Raw genomic sequence first — 22,634 nt, 5'->3', positions numbered from 1 at the left:
GGGGCCACCACAAGGAAACTCGAGGATCTGGTTTTACTCGTAGGATGTCCCATTCGGACGTGGCCTGAGACGAGATACGCGCAGCTACTATCAAGGTGTCGGCACGCCCGAAGGTCTTGCTGGATTAGTTTTACTATTGTCGAAATGTCTTGTGCACCGGGATTCCGAGTCTGATCGGAGGGTCCCTATATGGAGGATTGTCTCCGTGGATCATGAGCTTGTCATGGGCTAAGTTGGGACACCCCTGCAGGGCTTAAACTCTCGAGAGCCGTGCCCGTAGTTATGTGGCAGATGGGAATTTGTTAATATCGGTTGTAGAGGACTTGAACTAAACTCAAATAAAATACACCAACCGCGTGCGTAACTGTGATGATCTGTTTTCGACGAGGTTCGGGAAAAGAACACGGTGGGGTTATGTTTGACTCGTAAGTACTTCAGGATCACTTCTTGATCATTACTAGTTTGCAACAGTTGCGCAACTTCTCATCTTACTCTTGTACTCGTAAGTTAGCCACCATACATTGATTAGCCGCTTGCTACAACCTCACCACTTATCCTTTCCATACCCATTAAGCTTTGCTAGTCTTGATACCCATGGTAATGGGATTGCTGAGTCCTCGTGACTCACAGATTACTACAACAACAGTTGCAGGTACAGGTAATGCGATGATCATGACGTGAGAGCGATGCTTGCTTGTTTTGGAGTTCTTCTACTTTTCTTCTTTGAGCAAGGAATAGGTTCCGGGTCGGAAGAGCCTGGGATTAGCAGGGTGGATGTCGCTCTTCTTTTTCGTTTGTTTTCATCCGTACCCGGATCTTGCTCTTCTGTATGATGATTGCTGTGTTTTGATGAACTGTTGTATTCATGTTGTATCTTGTGGCGAGTTTAAGCCTTTATCTTGTATTCTCATCTATTCAGTACATGGTATGTTGTAATGATGTCCATCTTGCTATGCGCTCGAAATGCGATTGTGCCCCGATCACGAGTTCATCACGTGATTGGGATATAATCACATCTTGGGCGCTACAATGACTATGTGCTGAAATGCTGAAATAATGTGCCGAAATGATGTGTACATATGCTGAAATGTTATATAAATGTGTTGAAATATTGTATATTTGTGTTGAAATGTTGTATATTTGTGCTGAAATGTTGTCAATATGTGTCAAAATGTTGAAATATAAATGCTCAAGTATACACACCTACTTGGGTATTTTTACCCGTGGGTATTATCCGTACCCAGCCGGGTACGGGTATGGGAATGGGTTGAAACCCGGGGTGCGGGTATGGGTATGGGCGGAAAATTTTGAGACGGGTGCAGGTATGAGCACGTAATACCCATAACCAAACCCTGCGGGTGCCATGATTAGTATCCAATGACGTCACTCAAATCCCCACCAGCTCCTACGGATCCCAAACTAGTGTCCGTTTTTGGAATTTTGTACGTTCAGGTCGAGCAAAGGAACGCCATACGGCTCTTTCTACGTTTGCACTGGTCGTGCATCCAACAAATGAATGCATTTCTCCCGGTCGCTTGGAATTTTTTGCAAATGATAGAGAACTAAAATTCTGGCACCATGGTCATAGTGCGTGCTAGCGGCCACAGTTCATGTCGGCCAGAGCGCGGGCGGCTGGCACACATGCTAGCTGATACGTCTCCAACGTATCTATAATTTTTGATTGCTCCATGCTATATTATCTACTATTTTGGACTATATTGGGCTTTATTTTCCACTTTTATATTATTCTTGGGACTAACCTATTAACCGGAGGCCCAGCCCAGAATTGCTGTTTTTTTGCCCATTTCAGTGTTTCAAATAAACGGAATATCAAACGGAGTCCAAACGGAATGAAACCTTCAGAACGTGATTTTCTCACCGAACGTGATCCACGAGACATGGATCCTATGCCAAGGCATCAGAGAGGCGGTCACGAGGGTGGGGGCGCGCCCCCTGCCTCGTGGGCCCCTCGGTGCTCCACCAACGTACTTCTTCCTCCTATATATACCTACGTACCCCCAAACGAACAGATACAGAGCCAAAAACCTAATTCCACCGCCGCAACTTTCTGTATCCACGAGATCCCATCTTGGGGCCTGTTCCGGAGCTCCGCCGGAGAGGGCCGTCGTCACGAAGGGCTTCTACATCATCATAGCCCCTCCTATGAAGTGTGAGTAGTTTACCTCAGACCTTCGGGTCCATAGTTAGTAGCTAGATGGCTTCTTCTCTCTTTTTGGATCTCAATACAAAGTTCTCCCCTCTCTTGTGGAGATCTATTCGATGTAATCTTCTTTTTACGGTGTGTTTGTTGAGACAGATGAATTGTGGGTTTATGATCAAGTCTATCTATGAATAATATTTGAATCTTCTCTGAATTATTTTATGCATGATTATTTATCTTTGCAAGTCTCTTCGAATTATCCGTTTGGTTTGGCCAACTAGATTGGTAGTTCTTGCCATGGGAGAAGTGCTTAGCTTTGGGTTCGATCTTGCGGTGTCCTTTCCTAGTGACAGAAGGGGCAGCAAGGCACGTATTGTATCATTGCCATCGAGGATAACAAGATGAGGTTTATTTCATATTACATGAATTTATCTCTCTACATCATGTCACCTTGCTTAAAGCGTTACTCTATTTTTAACTTAATACTCTAGATGCATGCTGGATAGCGGTCGATGAGTGGAGTAATAGTAGTAGATGCAAAATCGTTTTGTTCTACTTGTCACGGACGTGATGCCTATATACATGATCATGCCTAGATATTCTCATAACTATGCTCAATTCTGTCAATTGCTCAACAGTAATTTGTTCACCCACCGTAGAATACTTATGCTCTTGAGAGAAGCCACTAGTGAAACCTATGGCCCCCGGGTCTATTCTCATCATATCAATCTCCATCACTTTAATCTTGTTTTGCTTTTTACTTTTGCTTTTACTTTTCACTTTGCATCTCTATACCAAAAATACCAAAAATATTATATCTATCAGATCTCACTCTCGTAAGTGACCGTGAAGGGATTGACAACCCCTAATCGCGTTGGTTGCGAGTAGCTATCGTTTTGTGCAGGTACGAGGGACTGGAGTGTGGCCTCCTACTGGATTGATACCTTGGTTCTCAAAAACTAAGGGAAATACTTACGCTACTCTGCTGCATCATCCCTTCCTCTTCGTGGAAATCCAATGCAAGCTCAAGAGGTAGCAAGAAGGATTTCTGGCACCGTTGCCGGGGAGTTTACACAAAAAGTCAACATACCAAGTACCCATCAGAATACCTATCTCTCGCATTACATTATTTGCCATTTGCCTCTCGTTTTCCTCTCCCCCACTTCACCCTTGCCGTTTTATTCGCCCTCTCTCTCTCTCTCTATCCTCCCTCTCTTTTCCGCTTGCCTTTTTGTTTGCTCGTGTGTTGGATTGCTTGTTTGTTGCGATGGCTCAAGATACTACCAAATTGTGTGACTTCACCAATACCAATAATAATGATTTCCTTAGCACTCCGATTGCTCCTCTTGCCAATACTGAATCTTATGAAATCAATACTGCTTTGTTGAATCTTGTTATGAAAGATCAATTCGCCGGCCTTCCTAGTGAAGATGCCGCTACTCATCTGAATAGCTTCGTTGATTTATGTGATATGCAGAAGAAAAAAGATATCGATAATGATGTCATTAAATTGAAGCTATTTCCTTTTTTGCTTAGAGATCGTGCTAAAGCTTGGTTTTCGTCTTTGCCTAAAAATAGTATTGATTCTTGGAACAAGTGCAAAGATGCTTTTATCTCTAAGTATTTCCCTCCCGCTAAGATCATCTCTCTTAGAAACGATATTATGAATTTTAAGCAACTTGATCATGAACATGTTGCACAAGCTTGGGAGAGATTGAAATTAATGATACGTAATTGCCCTAGTCATGGTTTGAATTTGTGGATGATTATATAAAAAAATTATGCCGGATTGAATTTTGCTTCTAGAAACCTTTTAGATTCGGCCGTGGGAGGCACTTTTATGGAAATCACTTTAGGAGATGCTACTAAACTCCTAGATAATATTATGGTTAATTATTCTCAATGGCATACTGAAAGATCTTCTAAAAAAGTGCATGCGATAGAAGAAAATCAATGTTTTGAGTGGAAATATGGATGAACTTATGAAATTATTTGCTACTAAGAGTGTTTTTTCTGATCCTAATGACATGCCTTTGTCTACTTTGATTGAGAATAACAATGAATCTATGGATGTGAATTTTGTTGGTAGGAATAATTTTGGTAACAATGCTTATAGAGGGAATTTTAATCCTAGGCCATATCCTAGTAATCCTTCTAATAATTATGGGAATTCCTACAACAACTCTTATGGAAATTATAATAAGATTCCCTCTGAATTTGAGAATAGTGTTAAAGAGTTTATGAATTCACAAAAGAATTTTAATGCTTTGCTTGAAGAGAAATTGCTTAAAGTTGATGATTTGGCTAGGAACGTTGATAGAATTTCTCTTGAGATTGATTCTTTAAAGCTTAGATCTATTCCTCCTAAGCATGATATCAATGAGTCTCTCAAAGCCATGAGAATTACCATTGATGAGTGCAAGGAAAGAACCGCTAGGATGCGTGCTTCCAAAGATGCCTTTATTAAAGCATGTTCTTCCAATTCCTATGAAAATCAAGATGAAGATCTAAAAGTTATTGATGTGTCTCCTATTAAATCTTTGTTTTTCAATATGAATCTTTATGAAACTGAATATGATCTTCCTTTACCTAGAAGATGTTCTAAAAATTCGGAGTATTTAGATCTTTATGATGAAATTGATGAAAGTGGGATTGAAAGAAATAAAAATCTAGATGTTTCTAAACCCATTATATTGGATTTCAAGGAATTTAATTATGAAATTGCTCTTTAATTGATTGTATTTCCTTGTTGCAATCCGTGCTAAATTCTCCACATGCTTATAGTCAAAAGAAAGCCTTCACCGAACATATTGTTGATGCCTTGATGCAATCTTATGAAGAAAAACTTGAGTTGAAAGTTTCTATCCCTAGAAAACTTTATGATGAGTGGGAACCAACTACTAAAATTAAAATTAAAGATCATGAGTTTTATGCTTTGTGTGATTTGGGTGCTAGTGCCTCTACTATTCCCAAGACTTTATGTGATTTGCCAGATTTCCGTAAATTTGATGATTGCTCTCTAAATTTGCATATTGCGGATTCCACTATTAAGAAACCTATGGGAAGGATTAATGATGTTCTTATTGTTGCAAATAGGAATTATGTGCCCGTAGATTTCATTGTTCTTGATATAGATTGCAATCCTTCTTGCCCTATTATTCTTGGTAGACCTTTCCTTAGAACGGTTGGTGCGATTATTGATATGAAGGAAGGGAATATTAGATTTCAATTTCCATTAAAAAAGGGCATGGAACACTTTCCAAGAAAGAAAATAAAATTGCCATATGAAACTATCATGAGAGCCACTTATGGATTGCCTACCAAAGATGGCAATACCTAGATCTATCCTCGCTTTTATGCCTAGCTAGGGGCGTTAAACGATAGCGCTTGGTGGGAGGCAACCCAATTTTATTTTTATTCATTGATTTTTGCTCCTGTTTAGTCATAAATAAATTATTTAGCCTCTGTTTCGGTTGTGTTTTTTGTGTTTAATTAGTGTTTTTGCCAAGTAGAACCGTTGGGAAGACTTGGGAAAAGTCTTGTTGAACTTGCTGTAAAAAACAGAAACTTTAGCGCTCACGAGAACTGCTGTCATTTTTATTTGAAGAGTGATATTTAGTTAATTCTTTTTTCAGATGATTAATAGATAAATTCCTCACGTCCAGCAATTTCTTTTAGAGTTTTTGGGGTTCCAGAGCTTGCGCTAGCTACAGATTACTACAGACTGTTCTGTTTTTGACAGATTCTGTTTTTTCGTGTGTTGTTTGCTTATTTTGATGAATCTATGGTTAGTAAAATAGTTTATAATCCATAGAGAAATTGGAATACAGTAGGTTTAACACCAATATAAATAAATAATGAGTTCATTACAGTACCTTGAAGTGGTCTTTTGTTTTCTTTCGCTAACGGAGCTCACGAGTTTTCTACTTTAAGTTTTGTGTTGTGAAGTTTTCAAGTTTTGGGTGAATTCTTGTGATGGATTATGGAACAAGGAGTGGAAAGAGCCTAAGCTTGGGGATTCCCATGGCACCCCAAGATAATCCAAGGACACCAAAAAGTCAAAGCTTGGGGATGCCCCGGAAGGCATCCCCTCTTTCGTCCACTTCCATCGGTAATTTACTTGGAGCTATATTTTTATTCACCAACATGATATGTGTTTTCCTTCGAGCGTCTTGTATTATTTTTGTATTTGTGTTTTAGTACGCCACAATCATCCTTGCTGTACACACCTTTTGAGAGAGCCATACATGAATTAAAATTTGATAGAATACTCTATGTGCTTCACTTATATATTTTGAGCTATGTAGTTTTGCTCTATGTGCTTCACTTATATCTTTTGAGCGTTATAATTTTTCTCTATGTGCTTCACTTAGATCGTTTAGAGCACGGTGGTGGATTTGTTTTAAAGAAACAATTGGTCTCTCATTCTTCACTTAAATTATTTTGAGAGTCTCTTAATAGCATGGTAATTTGCTTAATAATAATATGCTTGGTATTCAAGATTTGTGAAACTTTCTTTTGAGTGTGTTGAATACTAAGAAAAGATTGAAGCATGATAATTGTTTTGAGATATGGAGGTGATAATATTAAAGTCATGCTAGTTGAGTAGTTGTGAATTTAAAGAATACTTGTGTTAAAGTTTGTGATTCCTGTAGCATGCACGTATGGTGAACCGTTATGTGATGAAGTCGGAGCATGATTTATTTATTGATTGCTTTCCTTATGAGTGGCGGTCGGGGACGAGCGATGGTCTTTTCCTACCAATCTACCCCCCTAGGAGCATGCGCGTAATACTTTGCTTTGATAACTTCTAGATTTTTGCAATAAGTATATGAGTTCTTTATGACTAATGTTGAGTCCATGGATTATACGCACTCTCACCCTTCCACCTTTGCTAGCCTCTCTAATACCGCACACTTTTCGCCAGTAACATACACCTACCATATACCTTCCTCAAAACAGCCACCATACCTACCTATTATGGCATTTCCATAGCCATTACGAGATATATTGCCATGCAACTTTCCACCGTTCCGTTTATCATGACACATCCATCATTGTCATATTGCATATCCCGGTACACCGCCGGAGGCATTCATATAGAGTCATATTTTGTTCTAAGTATCGAGTTGTAATTGTTGAGTTATAAGAAAAATAAAAGTGTGATGATCATCATTATTAGAGCATTGTCCCAGTGAGGAAAGGATGATGGAGACTATGATTCCCCCACAAGTCGGGATGAGACTCCGGACGAAAAATAAATAAAAGAGGCCAAAGAAGCCCCAAAAAAGAGAAAGAAAAGAGGCCATAAAAAAAGAGAAAATGCCCAAATAAAAAAAATGAGAGAAGGGACAATGTTACTATCCTTTTACCACACTTGTGCTTCAAAGTAGCACCATGATCTTCATAGTAGAGAGTCTCTCATGTTATCACTTTCATATACTAGTGGGAATTTTACATTATAGAACTTGGCTTGTATATTCCAATGATGGGCTTCCTCAAAATGCCCTAGGTCTTTGTGAGCAAGAAAGTTGGATGCACACCCACTTAGTTTCTTTTTGAGCTTTCATATACTTATAGCTCTAGTGCATCCGTTGCATGGCAATCCCTACTCACTCACATTGATATCTATTGATGGGCATCTTCATAGCCCATTGATACGCCTAGTTGATGTGAGACTATCTTCTCCTTTTTGTCTTCTCCACAACCACCATTCTATTCCGCCTAAAGTGCTATATCCATGGCTCACGCTCATGTATTGCGTGAAGATTGAAAAAGTTTTGAAAAAGTTAGAGTATGAAACAATTGCTTGGCTTGTCATCGGGGTTGTGCATGATTTAAATACTTTGTGTGGTGAAGATAGAGCATAGCCAGACTATATGATTTTGTAGGGATAACTTTCTTTGGCCATGTTATTTTGAGAAGACATAATTGCTTTGTTAGTATGCTTGAAGTATTATTATTTTTATGTCAATATAAAGTTTTGTCTTGAATCTTTCGAATCTGAATATTCATATCACAATTAAGAAGATTTGCATTGAAATTATGCCAAGTAGCACTCCACATCAAAAAATTTCTTTTTATCATTTACCTACTCGAGGACGAGCAGGAATTAAGCTTGGGGATGCCTGATACGTCTCCAACGTATCTATAATTTTTGATTGCTCCATGCTATATTATCTACTGTATTGGACTATATTGGGCTTTATTTTCCACTTTTATATTATTTTTGGGACTAACTTGTTAACCGGAGGCCCAACCCAGAATTGCTGTTTTTTGCCTATTTCAGTGTTTCGAAGAAACGGAATATCAAACGGAGTCCAAACGGAATGAAACCTTGGGGAACGTGATTTTCTCACGAACGTGATCCAGGAGACTTGGACCCTACACCAAGGCATCAGAGAGGCGGTCACGAGGGTGGGGGCGCCCCCCTAGGACGCGCCCCCTGCCTCGTGGGCCCCTCGGTGCTCCACCGACGTACTTCTTCCTCCTATATATACCTATGTACCCCCAAACGAACAGATACGGAGCCAAAAACCTAATTCCACTGCCGCAACTTTCTGTATCCACGAGATCCCATCTTGGGGCCTGTTCCGGAGCTCCGCCGAAGAGGGCCGTCGTCACGGAGGGCTTCTACATCATCATAGCCTCTCTGATGAAGTGTGAGTAGTTTACCTCAGACCTTCGGGTCCATAGTTAGTAGCTAGATGGCTTCTTCTCTCTTTTTGGATCTCAATACAAAGTCCCCCCCCCTCTCTTGTGGAGATCTATTCGATGTAATCTTCTTTTTGCGGTGTGTTTGTTGAGACCGATGAATTGTGGGTTTATGATCAAGTTTATCTATGAATAATATTTGAATCTTCTCTGAATTCTTTTATGTATGACTGGTTATCTTTGCAAGTCTCTTCGAATTATCCATTTGGTTTGGCCAACTAGATTGGTAGTTCTTGCCATGGGAGAAGTGCTTAGCTTTGGGTTCGATCTTGCGGTGTCCTTTCCCAGTGACAGAAGGGGCATCAAGGCACGTATTGTATCGTTGCCATCGAGTATAACAAGATGGGGTTTATTTCAGATTGCATGAATTTATCTCTCTACATCATGTCATCTTGCTTAAAGCATTACTCTGTTTTTAACTTAATACTCTAGATGCATGCTGGATAGCGGGTGATGAGTGGAGTAATAGTAGTAGATGCAGAATCGTTTCGGTCTACTTGTCACGGACGTGATGCCTATATACATGATCATGCCTAGATATTCTCATAACTATGCTCAATTCTGTCAATTGCTCAACAGTAATTTGTTCACCCACCGTAGAATACTTATGCTCTTGAGAGAAGCCACTAGTGAAACCTATGGCCCCCGGGTCTATTCTCATCATATCAATCTCCATCACTTTAATCTTGTTTTGCTTTTTTACTTTGCCTTTTACTTTTCACTTTGCATCTCTATACCAAAAATACCAAAAATATTATATCTATCAGATCTCACTCTCGTAAGTGACCGTGAAGGGATTGAAAACCCCTAATCGTGTTGGTTGCGAGTAGCTATCGTTTTGTGCAGGTACGAGGGACTTGAGCGTGGCCTCCTACTGGATTGATACCTTGGTTCTCAAAAACTGAGGGAAATACTTATGCTACTCTGCTGCATCATCCCTTCCTCTTCGGGGAAATCCAACGCAAGCTCAAGAGGTAGCACTAGCCTACAAAATGATTAACCCCCAAATTTTCTTGCCGGCAACAAAGCCAGCAGTCGGCATACTTGCCAGCCTTAAAAAAGAATGATCCCCAAGATTTCTCGCCGGCAACAAAGCTAGCGGCTGGCACATTTGCCAGCCTTTTCAGAAAGAACAACCATAGTCAACGGTCAAGGCCTCCCTAGTTCATGACGTCTTGGTCGAGTATCTCCTTTTGTTGATTCTCAAACCAACTTCTTCTCTTCGGGGACATGTTGGTCAAGTCTACGGTCACAATTGCTAGCACCACCTCTTTTGCTCTAGTGTCTGCACTGTCGGCCTCGATCGCGAGCTTCTTCGTTTGGACAACCTCCTCCATGTCGAGCTTCCTCCTCTTGATGACCTCCATTATGTCAAGCCTTTTCGTTTGGAGCTCCAAGTATATCTTCATTTGCTCCTCCTTTCCTTGGCGCTTCCTCTCGTCCCTCACTTCCTTTTGAGTCATCATGTCCTGTAAAGTTTCTTGCAAGGCGATAGATGGCGTATCACGCTTCTCGTCAATCTTCGAGTTGGTCTTGCCTCTCGGCCTCTTCACCCCATCTCCATCCCCAGCCACGTCCATCAGCCCTCCTTATTTAGCGCAGCATATTGATCTTTGAACTTGGGGGAATCTTTGATGAGCGTCCAACAATGGGTTAGGGTGAATGGCGTGTTCTTATGATGGGTCTTGAAGGCTTCCAAAGGTTGGAATGCCTACACAATCAAAGAGTAGCACTACAAAAAAATACACTTCCGTGATGATTCGTGTTTGTCACAGTAGGTCACTTTTTTTGTCATGCATGTACATCCATGACAAATTTATGACAGAATCAAGATAGTCATACATGTGCTGTAGTAGAAGTGTTCCATGACATTACCAAAATTATCATCATGGAAGTGTCCACTTCCATGACGATAAATCGCGCGTCACAGAAGTGCTTTCGTCAAGGGTGACCGACACGTGGCATCCACCGTAACGGAACGCCGTTAAGCTATCGGGTCGGGTTTTGGATCCGATAACCCGTCAATAGCCCCGACCAATGGGGATTTCCACGTGTAAAATAATCATTGGCTAGAGGAAACATGTGTCAGCTCATCATCGGGGCAGATGTCATCCACTCACTGGACAGAAGGCGCCTATGATACGTCGACACGTGGCACAGCCCAACAAGTTTAAATGGGCCGGTCCAACTAAAGGCCCATAAGATTTTCGTGTGCCATAATAGGCCGGCCCAAGTAAAGGCCCACGGTGACTCTAGCCCATAATGAACAGTAATTTTCTTCATACCCGTTAACGGCCCGTGATTTACATGGGCCGTTTCCAGCCCGTGTTAGCTTTCGGCCTATTGACGGCCCATACGTTCTTGGGATCCTTTTCGGCCCTTGATTACTTCCGGACCGTTACTGGCTTGTTCCCCTAATGGGCCAAATTCGGCCCATGGCAAGAGTCGACCCGTTACTGGCCTGTTACCCTAATGGGCAAAATTCGGCCCATGGCAAGAGTCAGCCCGTTTCTGGCCTGTTAACCCATTGCGCCGTTTCTAGTCCGTCCTATATTCTGGCCCATTAACGACCCGTTATGCTTGTGACAAAATTAAGCCTTTGCTGTCCTACGGCCTATTACCGTGCTGGGACGATACCAATTACGCCCGATTATGGCCCATGTAGACCCATTTATCCGACGGCCCGAGGCCCACCGATTGCAGGCCCATTTATCGACGGCCCGTAGGAGACCCATGGATTCTACGGCCCGTATATGGCCCATGGTAGTTGCGGCCACTAGCAAACTAGGGAAAAAGAAGACTAGGAAATAAATAAGGTCGAAACTAACGCTAGGCTATTAAGGCGATTGCACAGATTACATCCACTCGGCATCAAAGATCGCCACCAGTGCAAATATAGGGAACACCCTACACTATACAAAAATGGCTTGCTGTTTTCTTTAGGCGGTGGCTGCACGTTAAGAATAAATTTTGTATCGCACCAAAACAAATTACAACTATATAACAAAAGGAAGGTTGGCATAAAACTTAACAGTCTAGCAGATAAATGCACCACCAGAAGTTCATAAGCTCAGTTCATTTGACCTGACTGTTACGTTTTCATGCTGTATTGTCCGATGGAGCACCATAACCCTCGCCTTCATTTCCCCTAGGCTCCTGAACAACATAGCTAATTTCTGATAGTCTGGTTTCAAAACCATGCATATCTTGACGACATTGAGCAATGTTTCTCCTTGTTTCACAAAGGGTCTCTGTTAGGGAATGGACTTGTGTTTGGAGCGCAGATACAACATTGCTTTGAGCTTGCATATCTTGATCATGAGGCAGTTTGGACGATATTGCCTTAACAACCAACCCAGTATTACGCAGGAACGTGCTTTTGGCACTGTTAGTGGACAGGTACTGACCCAGGGCAGCAAGAGCTGACATTGCGGTTATAGTTGCCTCGCCACCTTCAAAAGGTGGCGGTTCCACCATTTTTTCCATAGCTCAATGAAAAGTTGAGGTTTTACATTAGTAGTACCAGGACAGAAGATATTAAGGAGGCAACAAAACCAAACAAAATAGCTTTGGTCTATATACAGAACTTATTCTGGTGAACCCACACTACTAGGGAAAAGGCTAGCAGCAGCGCGGGTTTTAGACCTATCAGTAGAGCGGGGTGGTGCGCTACTGATAAGGCGCTACAGCTAATGAATAGCAGTAGCGTGCCTCCACCCACGCTACGGCTAAATCGACTTAGTAGCAGCGAGTTCCAGGAGGAGCGCTGCTGGTAATTAGTAGTAGCGCTTCTCCCTGCCCGCGCTGCTACTATTATTTTGTATTTTATTTCTTTTTTATTTCATGTTGTATTCGTACACCTTTACACAAATTTTCATGCAACAGGAATTTACAAATTATTTTTACATCATAATGAGTTATTACATCACGGGGTGAAAGAACCGTGTGGACTAGTTTCAAGTGGACAGACATCCACTTGAAACTAATCCGTGGTTCTTTCACCCAATGATATAATAAATATCATCATCATCATCATATCATTAACAACTTACCATCATCATCATCATATCATTGGTCACTAGTCGTAATCACAAGTACTCCTCACATCTTCAACTCTAACACATTGTATCACATAATAAACATATTGTACCTCATAGGACCTACTACATTCTCTTAGGACCTACTATATTCTCTAAGGTAAAATAGCAAAAAACAAGATAGCCCCTCGCTCTCCATTATGGAGAATGCAGATTATCCTGTCTCCAATTCTTGCCTTTCGCTTAATGTTGCTTCCAAGAACCTCCTTACGAATGTCCAAACATTTTTACCACTCTTTGATTAGCATGTGTTCACCGGTTTCAGAAATTCGATATGCACAGGTGAGATCCATAGGATGACCTGGCTGTAGGTTCAGAACTTCAAGGCGACCATTGTAATACATCAGATGAGGCACACAATCCATCGGGATTTTCTGTTGAAAAACATAGTAATAACTTCGTAGTTAGCAATGATGTACTAGTTTTAGAAGTATGCAAAAGATGCACGGATGTCGTAATAGTAAAATATCTTACCAGGGTATCTCCATAGAAGTTATCGTGGTTCAACACGTGCACTAGTGGCACGTATTCACCATAATTTGGAGGAGTTCGATAATAGGTATTGTAATTCTCAAAAAAAGTACAATAAGCAATCAGATGATTTTTCTCCTTATAAGTTAATTCAGAGCCATCAGTGTAGTGGGTTTTGTCTACCATCTTCTGCACATTCTTTGAAGATTCAAAATAAGCTGTCAATGGAAATAAGCTGTCAACTATTTTGAAGTAAACAATATAAATTAGTTAATAACTATGTTTGAGAAACTCACATTGCGGTAGAATCGGAAGCGTATCAACAAGGACCCAAATGTCCATATTGTCTTGCTCGATGTCAGGATCACCAAGATCCATGCTGACAATCATACCCTCATAAAAACCATACATTTTGCAAAGTGCTTCCCAATTTTGGCAACCAAAATGGGTTACGCTCTGAGAATTGTACATCTTTACTTCAAAATCGATATCATGATGGGTCCTTAGGTGTATTTTCTTTGTTTGAAAATTTTCATGGTCTTCAAAACCCATCCTCTCCAAGACACAGCGTCTTGCATGGCATGGGATAAGCTAGTCGAATTGTAAAAGATGAAAATTAGACGTTGAAATAGTTGAAGTCATGCTTAATTACGAAAAAAACACTTGTCGTTGTTGCGTACCGTTTCAACATCGAAGGTCTCCTCAAGCTTAATGCTGAAGTGCCGATCTTCATCCAGCTGAAGAACCTGTCGCACATACCTCGATCATCATGGCACCAACTGCACTCCCTTGGGAGACTGTCGTCGTCCGAGTATGACATTTCCTATGTTCATAATTCAAAGATTAAACTTGTACATATTCTAGCACAAGTCATGCCAGAATTCACGGAAAAATCCCATCGAGCGCCTGAAATTTGCCGGAACAGAAATTAATCAACACTCCGGCAAAACATAGGCCACTTGGAGGTGTAACCAAAACATGAAATAATTGCTTAAACTAAAAAATAACACCAAATATGGCATGTTCAACTAGTTCTATTAATTCAACTAGTTCTATTAATTCAACTAGTTCTTACTAAATATAAACTTAGTATAAAAAGAAAAAAACTAGTTCTTTCTAAAAATGAAGTAGTTCAACTAGTTATTAATTTACTTACTATACTAGTTCAACTAAAACTTAACTAGTTCAACTAAAACTAAACTAGTTCTATTAATTCAACTAGTTCTTACTAAATATAAACTTACTATAAATAGAAAGAAACTAGCACATCTACTACTACTAATTAACATCTAACTACTACATCTACTACTAATTAACATGTACTACTGCTAATTATACAACTAGTTTACCATCACTACTAGTAATTAATATCCACTGTTGGAAATATGCCCTAGAGGCAATAATAAAAGGATTACTATTATATTTCCTTGTTCATGATAATTGTCTTTTATTCATGCTATAATTGTGTTATCCGGAAATCGTAATACATGTGTGAATACATAGACACCAACATGTCCCTAGTAAGCCTCTAGTTGACTAGCTCGTTGATCAACATATAGTCATGGTTTCTTGACTATGGACATTGGATGTCATTGATAACGAGATCACATCATTAGGAGAATGATGTGATGGACAAGACCCAATCCTAAACATAGCACAAGATCGTATAATTCGTTTGCTAGAGTTTTTCCAATGTCAAGTATATTTTCCTTAGACCATGAGATCGTGTAACTCCCGGATACCGTAGGAGTGCTTTGGGTGTACCAAACGTCACAACGTAACTGGGTGACTATAAAGGTATACTACGGGTATCTCCGAAAGTGTCTGTTGGGTTGACACGGATCAAGACTGGGATTTGTCACTCCGTATAACGGAGAGGTATCTCTGGGCCCACTCGGTAATGCATCATCATAGTGAGCTCAAAGTGACCAAGTGTCTGGTCACGAGATCATGCATTACGGTACGAGTAAAGTGACTTGCTGGTAACGAGATTGAACGAGGTATTGGGATACCGACGATCGAATCTCGGGCAAGTAACGTACCGATTGACAAAGGGAATTGTATACGGGGTTGCTTGAATCCTCGACATCGTGGTTCATCCGATGAGATCATCAAGGAGCATGTGGGAGCCAACATGGGTATCCAGATCCCGCTGTTGGTTATTGACCGGAGAGCCATCTCGGTCATGTCTACATGTCTCCCGAACCCGTAGGGTCTACACACTTAAGGTTCGGTGACGCTAGGGTTGTAGAGATATGAATATGCAGTAACCCGAAAGTTGTTCGGAGTCCCGAATGAGATCCCGGACGTCACGAGGAGTTCCGGAATGGTCCAGAGGTGAAGAATTATATATAGGAAGTGCAGTTTCGGCCATCGGGAGAGTTTCGGGGGTCACCGGTATTGTACCGGGACCACCGGAAGGGTCCCGGGGGTCCACCGGGTGGAGCCACCCTTCCCAGAGGGCCTCATGGGCTAAAGTGGGGAGGGGAACCAGCCCATAGTGGGCTGGTGCACCCCCCTTGGCCCACCCCATGCGCCTAGGGTTGGGAACCCTTGGGTGGGGGGGGGGGCGCCCCACCTGGCTTGGGGGGCACTCCACCCCTTGGCCGCCGCCCCCCCTAGGAGATCCCATCTCCTAGGGCCGGCGCACCCCCTAGGGGGCCTATATAAAAGGGGGGGAGGGAGGGGGCAGCCACACCCTTTTTGACTCTGGGCGCCTCCCTCTCCCCTGCTACACCTGTCCCTCTCGCAGTAGAACAGCGAAGCCCTGCTGCGGTGACTCTTGCATCCACCACCACGCCATCGTGCTGCTGGATCTTCATCAACCTCTCCTTCCCCCTTGCTGGATCAAGAAGGAGGAGACGTCACGCTGACCATACGTGTGTTGAACGCGGAGGTGCCGTCCGTTCGGCGCTAGGATCTCCGGTGATTTGGATCACGTCAAGTACGACTTCCTCATCCCCGTTCTTTGAACGCTTCCGCACGTGATCTACAAAGGTATGTAGATGCAATCCGATCACTTGTTGCTAGATGAACTCATAGATGGATCTTGGTGAAACCGTAGGAAATTTTTTGTTTTTCTGCAACGTTCCCCAACAGTGGCATCATGAGCTAGGTCTATGCGTAGTTCTCTTTGCACGAGTAGAACACAATTTGTTGTGGGCGTAGATGTTGTCAACTTTGTTGCCGCTACTAGTCTTATTTTGCTTCAGCAGTATTGTGGGATGAAGCGGCCCGGACCAACCTTACACGTACGCTTACGTGAGACCGGTTCCACCGACTGACATGCACTAGTTGCATAAGGTGGCTGGCGGGTGTCTGTCTCTCCCACTTTAGTTGGAGCGGATTCGATGAAAAGGGTCCTTATGAAGGGTAAATAGAAGTTGACAAATCACGTTGTGGCTTTCACATAGGTAAGAAAATGTTCTTGCTAGAACCCTATTGCAGCCACGTAAAACTTGCAACAACAATTAGAGGGCGTCTAACTTGTTTTTGCAGCAAGTGTTTTGTGATGTGATATGGCCAAAGTTGTGATGAATGATGAATGATATATATGTGATGTATGAGATGTTCATGCTATTGTAATAGGAATCACGACTTGCATGTCGATGAGTATGACAACCGGCAGGAGCCATAGGAGTTGTCTTTATTTTTTGTATGACCTGCGTGTCATTGAGAAACGCCATGTAAATTACTTTACTTTATTGCTAAACGTGTTAGCCATAGTAGTAGAAGTAATAGTTGGCGAGCAAATTCATGGAGACACGATGATGGAGATCATGATGATGGAGATCATGGTGTCATGCCGGTGACAAGATGATCATGGAGCCCCAAGATGGAGATCAAAGGAGCTATGTGATATTGGCCATATCATGTCACTATTATTATTTGATTGCATGTGATGTTTATCATGTTTTTGCATCTTGTTTACTTAGAACGACGGTAGTAAATAAGATGATCCCTCATAATAATTTCAAGAAAGTGTTCCCCCTAACTGTGCACCATTGCGACAGTTCGTTGTTTCGAAGCACCACATGATGATCGAGTGTGATAGATTCCAACGTTCACATACAACGGGTGTAAGACAGATTTATACATGCAAACACTTAGGTTGACTTGACGAGCCTAGCATGTACAGACATGGCCTCGGAACACAGAAGACTGAAAGGTCGAGCATGAGTCGTATAGAAGATACGATCAACATGAAGATGTTCACCGATGTTGGCTAGTCCGTCTCACGTGATGATCGGAAACGGCCTAGTTAACTCGGATCATGTTATACTTAGATGACTGGAGGGATGTCTATCTGAGTGGGAGTTCATTGAATAATTTGATTTAGATGAACTTAATTATCATGAACTTAGTCTAAAATCTTTACAACATGTATTGTAGATCAAATGGCCAACGTTGTCCTCAACTTCAACGCGTTCCTAGAGAAAACCAAGCTGAAAGACGATGGCAGCAACTATACGGACTGGGTCCGGAACCTGAGGATCATCCTCATAGCTACCAAGAAAGATTATGTCCTACAAGCACCGCTAGGTGAAGCACCTGTTCTCCCTGCAGAACAAGACGTTATGAACGCTTGGCAGACACGTACCGATGATTACTCCCTCGTTCAGTGCGGCATGCTTTACAGCTTAGAATCGGGGCTCCAAAAGCGTTTTGAGAGACACGGAGCATATGAGATGTTCGAAGAGCTGAAAATGGTTTTTCAAGCTCATGCCCGGGTCGAGAGATATGAAGTCTCCGACAAGTTCTTCAGCTGTAAGATGGAGGAAAATAGTTCTGTCAGTGAGCACATACTCACTATGTCAGGGTTACATAACCGCTTGACTCAGCTAGGAGTTAATCTCCGGGATGACGCGGTCATTGACAGAATCCTTCAGTCGCTTCCACCGAGCTACAAGAGCTTTGTGATGAACTTCAATATGTAGGGGATGGAAAAGACCATTCCTGAAGTATTTGCAATGCTGAAATCAGCAGAGGTAGAAGTCAGAAAGGAACATCAAGTGTTTATGGTGAATAAAACCACTAAGTTCAAAAAGGGCAAGGGTAAGAAGAACTTCAAGAAGGACGGCAAGGGAGTTGCCGCGCCCGGTAAGCAAGCTGCCGGGAAGAAGCCAAAGAATGGACCCAAGCCCGAGACTGAGTGCTTTTATTGCAACGAAAGTGGTCACTGGAAGCGGAACTGCCCCAAATACTTAGCGGACAAGAAGGCCGGCAAAACGAAAGGTATATGTGATATACATGTAATTGATGTGTACCTTACCAGTACTCGTAGTAGCTCCTGGGTATTTGATACCGGTGCAGTTGCTCACATTTGTAACTCAAAGCAGGAGCTGCGAAATAAGCGGAGACTGGCGAAGGACGAGGTGACGATGCGTGTCGGGAATGGTTCCAAGGTCGATGTGATCACCGTCGGCACGCTACCTCTACATTTGCCTGCGGGATTAGTTTTGAACCTCAATAATTGTTATTTAGTGCCAAGTTTGAGCATGAACATTGTATCAGGATCTCGTTTAATACAAGATGGCTACTCATTTAAATCCGAGAATAATGGTTGTTCTATTTATATGAGAGATATGTTTTATGGTCATGCTCCGATGGTGAATGGTTTATTCTTAATGAATCTCGAGCGTAATGCTACACATATTCATAGTGTGAGTACCAAAAGATGTAAGGTTGATAATGATAGTCCCACATACTTGTGGCACTACCGCCTTGGTCACATAGGTGTCAAACGCATGAAGAAGCTCCATGCAGATGGACTTTTAGAGTCTCTTGATTACAAATCATTTGACATGTGCGAACCATGCCTCATGGGTAAAATGACCAAGACTCCATTCTCAGGAACAATGGAGCGAGCAACCAACTTATTGGAAATCATACATACTGATGTGTGCGGTCCAATGAGTGTTGAGGCTCGCGGTGGATATCATTATGTTCTCACCCTCACTGATGACTTGAGTAGATATGGGTATGTCTATTTAATGAAACACAAGTCTGAGACCTTTGAAAAGTTCAAGGAATTTCAGAGTGAGGTTGAGAATCAACGTGACAGGAAAATCAAGTTCTTGCAATCAGATCGTGGAGGAGAATACTCGAGTCACGAATTTGGCACACACTTAAGAAAATGTGGAATAGTTTCACAACTGACGCCGCCTGGAACACCTCAGCATAATGGTGTGTCCGAACGTCGTAATCGCACTCTATTAGATATGGTGCGATCTATGATGTCTCTTACCAATTTACCGCTATCATTTTGGGGCTATGCTTTAGAGACTGCCGCATTCACTTTAAATAGGGCTCCGTCGAAATCCGTTGAGACGACACCGTATGAATTATGGTTTTGGGAAGAAACCTAAGCTGTCGTTTCTAAAAGTTTGGGGATGCGATGCTTATGTCAAGAAACTTCAACCTGAAAAGCTCGAACCCAAGTCGGAAAAATGCGTCTTCATAGGATACCCTAAAGAAACTATTGGGTATACCTTCTACCTCAGATCCGAAGGCAAGATCTTTGTTGCCAAGAATGGATCCTTTCTAGAGAAAGAGTTTCTCTCGAAAGAAGTAAGTGGGAGGAAAGTAGAACTTGATGAAGTATTACCTCTTGAACCGGAAAGTGGTGCAACTCAAGAAAATGTTCCTGAGGTGCCTGCACCAACTAGAGAGGAAGTTAATGATGATGATCATGAAACTTCAGATCAAGTTGCTAATGAACTTCATAGGTCCACAAGGACACGTTCCGCACCAGAGTGGTACGGCAACCCTGTCTTGGAAATCATGTTGTTAGACAACGGTGAACCTTCGAACTATGAAGAAGCGATGGCGGGCCCGAATTCCGACAAATGGCTGGAAGCCATGAAATCCGAGATAGGATCCATGTATGAAAATGAAGTATGGACTTTGACTGACTTGCCCGTTGAGCGGCGAGCCATAGAAAATAAATGGATCTTTAAAAATAAGACAGACGCGGATGGTAATGTGACCATCTATAAAGCTCGGCTTGTCGCTAAGTGTTATCGACAAGTTCAAGGGGTTGACTACAATGAGACTTTCTCACCGGTAGCGAAGCTGAAGTCCGTCCGAATCATGTTAGCAATTGCCGCATTCTATGATTATGAGATATGGCAAATGGACGTCAAAATGGCATTCCTTAATAGTTTCCTTAAGGAAGAATTGTATATGATGCAGCCGGAAGGTTTTGTCGATCCTAAGAATGCTGACAAGGTGTGCAAGCTCCAACACTCGATTTATGGGCTGGTGCAAGCATCTCGGAGTTGGAACATTCGCTTTGATGAGATGATCAAAGCGTTTGGGTTTATGCAGACTTATGGAGAAGCCTGCGTTGACAAGAAAGTGAGTGGGAGCTCTGTAGCATTTCTCATATTATATGTAGATGACATACTTTTGATGGGAAATGATATAGAGCTTTTGGACAGCATTAAGGCCTACTTGAATAAGAGTTTTCAATGAAGGACCTTGGAGAAGCTGCTTATATATTAGGCATCAAGATCTATAGAGATAGATCAAGACGCCTCATAGGTCTTTCACAAAGCACATACCTTGATACGATATTGAAGAAGTTCAATATGGATCAGTCTAAGAAGGGGTTCTTGCCTGTGTTGCAAGGTGTGAAATTGAGCTCAGCTCAATGTCCGACCACGGCAGAAGATATAGAAGAGATGAGTGTCATCCCCTATGCCTCAGCCATAGGTTCTATTATGTATGCCATGCCGTGTACCAGACCTGATGTAAACCTTGCCGTAAGTTTGGTAGGTAGGTACCAAAGTAATCCCGGCAAGGAACACTGGACAGCGGTCAAGAATATCCTAAAGTACCTGAAAAGGACTAAGGAAATGTTTCTCATTTATGGAGGTGACGAAGAGCTAGTCGTAAAGGGTTACGTCGACGCTAGCTTCGACACAGATCTGGATGACTCTAAGTCACAAACCGGATACGTGTATATTTTGAATGGTGGGGCAGTAAGCTGGTGCAGTTGCAAGAAGAGCATCATGGCGGGATCTACATGTGAAGCGGAGTACATGGCAGCCTCGGAGGCAGCGCATGAAGCAATTTGGGTGAAGGTGATCATCACCGACCTAGGAGTCATACCCAATGCGTCGGGGCTAATCAAACTCTTCTCTGACAACACTTGAGCTATTGCACTTGCCAAGGAGCCCAGGTTTCACAAGAAGACCATGCACATCAAGCGTCGCTTCAACTCCATTCGTGAAAATGTTCAAGATGCAGACATAGATATTTGTAAAGTACATACGGACCTGAATGTAGCAGATCCGTTGACTAAACCTCTCCCTAGAGCAAAACATGATCAACACCAGAATTCCATGGGTGTTCGATTCATCACAATGTAACTAGATTATTGACTCTAGTGCAAGTGGGAGACTGTTGGAAATATGCCCTAGAGGCAATAATAAAAGGATTATTATTATATTTCCTTGTTCATGATAATTGTCTTTTATTCATGCTATAATTGTGTTATCCGGAAATCGTAATACATGTGTGAATACATAGACACCAACATGTCCCTAGTAAGCCTCTAGTTGACTAGCTCATTGATCAACGGATAGTCATGGTTTCCTGACTATGGACATTGGATGTCATTGATAACGAGATCACATCATTAGGAGAATGATGTGATGGACAAGACCCAATCCTAAACATAGCACAAGATCGTATAGTTCGTTTGCTAGAGTTTTTCCAATGTCAAGTATATTTTCCTTAGACCATGAGATCGTGTAACTCCCGGATACCGTAGGAGTGCTTTGGGTGTACCAAACGTCACAACGTAACTGGGTGACTATAAAGGTATACTACGGGTATCTCCGAAAGTGTCTGTTGGGTTGACACGGATCAAGACTGGGATTTGTCACTCCATATAACGGAGAGGTATCTCTGGGCCCACTCGGTAATGCATCATCATAGTGAGCTCAAAGTGACCAAGTGTCTGGTCACGGGATCATGCATTACGGTACGAGTAAAGTGACTTGCCGATAACGAGATTGAACGAGGTATTGGGATACCGGCGATCGAATCTCGGGCAAGTAACGTACCGATTGACAAAGGGAATTGTATACGGGGTTGCTTGAATCCTTGACATCGTGGTTCATCCGATGAGATCATCAAGGAGCATGTGGGAGCCAACATGGGTATCCAGATCCCGCTGTTGG

The sequence above is a fragment of the Triticum dicoccoides genome, chromosome 3A (genome assembly GCF_002162155.2).
Source record: "Triticum dicoccoides isolate Atlit2015 ecotype Zavitan chromosome 3A, WEW_v2.0, whole genome shotgun sequence".
Lineage (NCBI taxonomy): Eukaryota > Viridiplantae > Streptophyta > Magnoliopsida > Poales > Poaceae > Triticum > Triticum dicoccoides.
This window is presented reverse-complemented; position numbering follows the sequence as displayed.